Source organism: Atta cephalotes, assembly GCF_000143395.1.
Source record: "Atta cephalotes unplaced genomic scaffold scaffold00025, whole genome shotgun sequence".
NCBI lineage: Eukaryota > Metazoa > Arthropoda > Insecta > Hymenoptera > Formicidae > Atta > Atta cephalotes.
This window is the reverse complement of record NW_012130089.1, coordinates 338,585-345,006: the sequence shown is the minus strand read 5'-3', so window position 1 is coordinate 345,006 and position 6,422 is coordinate 338,585.

Here is a 6,422-nt window from a genome sequence, read left to right as displayed (position 1 = left end):
AGGGAGAGAGAGAGAGAAAAAGAAAGTGTATTGATCTAAAATTGTACAATCATATTACTCCATGCTTTGTGCAAAGAAAAAATTAAGACAAACTCTTAGAAAGCTAAAATTATAAATGCTTGAGCCTTGCTCATTTACTCTATAATAACAGGTATATTCAATCGCAGTGAATTTCTGTACTTGGATCAGATTTCTGATTAATTTGAGGACTGTCATTAAGTGGACGTATTCTGCGTCAGTGAGTATTTAAACAAAAAGTAGCGAGATACTCTATACGGGTAATCATGGCGATCGATAATAGTCCGAGGCTGTCTCTCTCCGCATCCTCTCTCACTCGGGTGAAAGTTTTAGCTGGAAAATCGTGCGGATGGATCCTTGATCCTTGATCCTCAGCAGCTCGAGAGAGTAAATGGAAAAGCGTGCAAAATTCCGAAATAGCTCTCTCAGCTCTCTCGTCCCTTTAAAAGCTAGTCTCGAATGCAAATTTTTCGCGCAAGCTACTGCTGCACAGTTTTTTTTTCGTTTTATTTTCGGAATAGCTCGCGTATACAATCAGCCCTTAAACGCGCAATTTCGTTCTATATTGACAACTTGATTGCCACGTTGTATGTATATATGATGTCTCTGCAACCTCGAGAGTTATGGCACTCGCCCAGATGTGACGACTATATTTTTTTCCGCTTCATTTCCGTATTCGTCGATAATGTATGACATAACGTGAGATAAAAAAGATGAATGAGATCTTTTAATATCCTTTAACAAAAACATGCTTTTTAATATGTATATGTATTTTTAATATGTATATGTATATATAATACATATGCTACAATTTCCGAGGAAATGCAAATGCAACATTCGATCAGTTGTAGCGGTTAAAACGTTAACGGGTGGTCTCTCTATCGAATCGTTGTTACTGCTCACGGCATGTAACAAGAAACCAGAGTAATAACACGCATAGAACCGAAGGTAGAGTCGCGTGGAACTTCGGGACTTGTAGGAGGCACGTCAGGCGGTGCCTGAAAACACAGCGATTCCTTTCAGAGCCACGTATTCCGTGACTCAATGAAGATACGTCGAGTGTCTTTACACACGATGACAAACACAACGTGGTGAGTATAATCTGGCAACTCGAATGCAACACAAAATGCATTACTCATGACGCTCTCTTAGCAGTGCTGACCCTGATTCTAGGAAAGGGATGAAGGAACGGATAGACGGACGGACGGGTCCTGGAATGTTGTGCCTAGCTTAAAACCCTTTTATACCTGTCCTTTTCCTCTTACTACTACTACTACTCGTATATTCACGTTCTCTATGTTGATCTCTCGATCTCCACCGTCCTCTTCTCCTCGCTCCGCTTCGGTCTTCTCGCTCGAAGAGAGTTCCTCCTTCTATCTCTTTCTGCCTATCTTCTAAACTGGAGTCTCTTTCTTCTCTTTTCGTCTTTCGTCGTCCTCCCCTCTATCCTCCTTCATTGGCTCTCACTACATTGCTTCTTCCTCTTTCGTCTCTTCGTCCTTCGGTCCCTCCTCTAGTCCCTCTTTCCCCTCTACTATCACAGTCTCTTTCCTTGGCTTCCTGTCTTTCTTCGACGTTGCATTTTCTGTCTTCTTCGAAGATCGGTGCTTCTCTCTTTTCTCGGTCTTTTTCTCTTCTCCCGTTTCTTCAGCTCGAGGTTCTCATTTTGTTTACTAGAAGGACTTTTCCGATTTACGTTTCATTAAGTTTGTAATGTTATTCGAGTCTTGTCCTTGAATTTTGTTAAGCGGAAATTAGAATTTTTGAGAAGATGATTCGATCTATATAATAGTTCACGACAAGCTTCGTTATCACATAACAGAGAAATACAAACTGACAGAATGTATGATGGTGAAAAATTCTTTGATGCGTGTTCGAAAGATTTTGTTCGATTCGGTTCGCTCGGCTGGCCAGGTGTTCTGGCAGTGAGCGAGCACTATCAGCGAACGCGAGATCCGTGGATCGAGAGAAGGACCGACGAAGGAGCCGGAGCGTGTAGGTGAAACTCGACGAGAGAGGCACTGAAGAAGGATGGAGAACCTGTCCTCTCAAACTGAGCCTTCTCTTCTCGGGCCTTCTCTGAAGAGGCTTAAAGAAGGCCTTCAGGATTTGGTCCCTCGGACCTTGGTTTATAGCTACGAACACGATGGACGTTGTCGACCGTCTTGGACGCACACTTCTAATCTCATTGGAATCGTTTCTAGGTGCAAACTAAAAGTTTAGTGCAACAAACGATACGAGAAGTCATTGAAAGTTCATTCCTTTAATGCAAAAATCGATCTTCTCGAACTGTCGAACAATTAAATTAAACTGTTGTTCTACTGAAAATCTATTTCTAAAGTCTGGTTCATCTAAAAAAAATCGAGCAAATTTTTCGAAAAGTATATAAGTCACACTGTTAATCTCGAAAGAAAAAGGCATCTTCTACCCGGTGCGTTGTTAGAAATCGGAAATTTCGGCCCTCGAAATAGCGTGGGGGCTGTATGTGGAAATGACAGCCGGCTCAGTCGCCCCCATCATGTCGTGTGGGGGCAGAGGGGTAGCGCGCGCGGGAATCCCGGCCACCCTCTTCCCCGTCGCCTAGGCTGCATATATCGACCCACCGATGGTGAAGCGGAGTGTGCACGACCCCTGACTCGCGCACACATATGAGGAAGAGAGAAAGGCGAGGGAGAACGAGGACTCCTTAACCCTCATCCGTGTTGTCACGGGGTAAAATTTGACGGACCGACGGATATCGGAGGAGACGTCGACTTGGCTGATGTTGGTGATCGTCTATCGATCATTCTGAGTGCGGTCGCTGATAATGCAGTCGAGAGAGATTCAATATGACCGATGAATAATAATCGGGAGAAGATGTAGGAATTCTGGGAATAATAGAAGAGTATACACGAATGTGTTCGTATTCCCTTGATAAGGAAGAATAAATGTAAGAGGGAAAAGAATAATCTTTTGCGAAATTAAGCAGAGAGAAGGTGTGGAAGATGGGCGATTCTTTAAGATCCTCGATCTTCTCGTTCTTGAATTTTTAATCATAAATCCTTTTAATCATGGAAAACGAAGGAAAAGAAGAAAAAATCATACAATTCGTTTCTTTCTTGCGAAATAAAGAAGTTCAATACATGATTCTTTCCAAATAAAGAAGTACAATACATGATTCTTTGCAATTATTCCGTATATATAGTTTCATCAACATCGTCGGACATCAATTAACGATAACAGAATTTAAGTTTTCCCGCGTCTATCTATTGTGCGGATAACAATACTCGAGCTACGCAATTGTGAAACAAAGCGGAAGTTAAAAGACAAGATTCCCGCTGATTGCGGCGTAATCGGAGTCACAAGTAGGAAGCTCGCGATAGTTTCGACCCTATAATTCGCCTGACCGATTGGAAGAAGAGAACGAGAGGAGGAAGAAGGAGCGAGAAAAGTCGAAGGTGTCAGATTTTTACGAGCACCTGTTCAGCATTTTTCCCTCCGCGTAGAGGGCTCGCGTCGTCAGGTAGATACGCGGGGCTCGTAGGGCCCAGTATAGGGGTACCCTATCGACCTGGAAACCTGTTCTCCCTTCTCTCTCTCACTACCCTCTTGTCCACCCCGTTCCCCTTCCGCGGCCCCCGGCCACTCCGCTGCTGGCGGCGGGAGCGATGGAAATGAAAAATTAGGCCGTTGTCGGGACCTCGCCTCCTTCGGAACCCCCGTTCGTTTCCACCCGTCTACCTCCGTGCCTCGCGCGCCGACTTTTTCGTCACCGCCATTTATTTATCACACGCCGACACGTACGTACGGGGTGTTTGTAAAACACGCGGCCAGATTTCCAACACCGACTGAGTCGGTTGAGTATGCGAAGAAAGTTCCTAGGGGCTTACGTCAGAAAGAGCTTTATCAAAGGGAGTTCCAAGGAACTTTCTTTTCTAATTCATTTGTTGGCGATTTTTCATAAATACGTAACGTATCCTAGAAATAGTGTGACTCATACATAACTCAAAAGCTACTAAAGCAAGAACGATATTGCTGAAGTAAAAAATTTAGCTGGGTAGATAGCTTTATTTATTACGCGCTTTAAGATAGCATCCTCTCAAGCTAAATAAAACATTAATATAACAGGACGTAAAAGAATAGATCTAACGGTGTAAGAATAATTACAAAATTTTTAAGTAAACAAGGAAAAAGAAAAGGATAAGAGAAAAATAGTACACATCTGAAAATAATTTTATTGAGCCATCAAAATAATTATGTAGGAATCTCAATGATGAATAATGTTGCAAAAAGTTTTAACATTCTCAACTACTTTGAATACCGTACATAGTTTTGATAGACCAATAAAATTATTTTTAGATCTGTGTCAAGTTAAGTTTTTAGATACTTTAGTAAAATTATTCTTTCCGTCCTCGAATAGTCCTCGAATATAATCCTTTAATTTCGATCATTTATAATGTATATTATAAATGATCGAATATGGACTTCTCCATTCTTTTGTATGGTAAGGAAAAGTTGACTCCATGTTAGACGGAAAGTAAAGTGCAAAGTCCAAAATAAACTGTGCACAAAAAAGCGATTTCCATCTAGAGGTAGTTTCTGTTCAAAGACAAGATCGCCGATTATATTTTACGTCATCGCACCGCCGACACTTTCATTTAATGATTTATTTGTACACGCATCCGGAAGTCAGAAGATAGACAAACATTGAATCATCCGCGTGTTCGTCTTGGACACCACGTATATACAAGCGGTCTACGTCCGAAGGCTTCAATTCGAAATGCGCTGAAATATTCTATCTTGTACACGAGAGACCCGTGAAAGAGAGGTGGCCGATCATAATAATTCGCATTCGTGCGACAGGCAACTATCGATGGGCGCCGCGCGCGTCACGTGTACTCCTCCGATACGGTGTATACCTGCGGATTGACAGGTTATTGACGGTTAGTCGTTATTGCACGCGTGCACGCGTGCACGCGGTAACGAGTAACGAGGGCGAATACGCTCCGATTCCGAGTATGCGTAAGCGCTTATGCGTAAGCGCGCGTGCACGCATGACCGAGCGCACGCGAGGGCGCGTCAAGGATCGCGATTAACTTTGTTACTTGTAACTCAGCTGTAACGCCGTAGCTATTTTTCTTCTGGAAACAACACGCACTATCACTAACGCGCCGTTGCGTCGCGTCGTATTACATATGTATGGAGCGATAGGCGTAACCGGAAATTAATCCTGGCTAAACTAGGAAACAACCAACTTTTATTTTGTTAATGCAAATATATTCAGTTTCTCATATTAATACGCGTTCACTTTTTATTGGTACATGTTAGTGTACTTTTGTCTCAAAAAAAAACCCGTATTTCCGGGGATACAAGTTATATTAATAAGAATTAAAGTATCTTGTTCTTTTTAATGAAACGCTTTTTTCGTCATTAAACGATATGATCGTGATCGATTTAGAGCTTGTTCTACTAGATTTTCCTTTTAGAATTCTTAAAAATCAATCATTTACATTCTTGATACTCGAATCGTAAAGTTAACATCTCTTTTTATTATTTATGTCTCAACCCAAGCCAACCACTCTCATGGGTCCAACGGATCCTGTGCGATTTTTTACATTGCTGTAACTTTTTTATAGTATAATTTGAAGACCAAGACTAAATTTAAACATTAAAAATTTTTTTCCAAAGTAGTCATTTTTTGCGAATTTTTTCAATAAAATTTCTTTGAAGTATTGTAATTATTGTAATTGAAAATAAAATATTTATTTAATTCATATTTATCTGTCTTTGTCTGACTTCGAGGTTAAATTTCGAGATATAAACATGTTTTGAACTAAAAAATACGTATTCAGTCCAGAAATATTGCGTAACCAAGTTACAGTTGTGTGTACCAGGAAAATAATCAAAAATAACAATAGCTTACTAGGGTTAATTTGATCCTGCTATTCTGATGTATATAATTTCATTATTTATTAGAAATTATCAGGAGAAAGTAGAATGATCAAAAATTTACGCGGCAATAATTCGAAGACGTTAACAAATGAAATCCTTTTATCGATAAATTGTAATACTGAAAAATCGCCGCGTTAAAAAAGGATTAAACCGACAGTATCAAAAGCCGATATATCGACTCATGGCGATTGCGGTGCGAAAACCCTTAGACGCGTCACCCTGTATATCTAAGAGACTACATTATGCTTGCCGACCTGTTGCTACCCTTTCCTACCTCGCACCCTTCTACTGTTCCTTCCGACCTAATCCACCCGCTGCTACGAAACGGAACCCTCCTCCCCTATCCTCGTGTGCTCCTCCTCGTGCTCCTTCTCGTTCCAGCTCATCAAAGCCGCTATATATTCTTCGTTTTGGTCTCTTCTCCGTTTTACTACCTTCTCCTCTCGTCGTTTCTCTCTTTCAACTACCTCGTC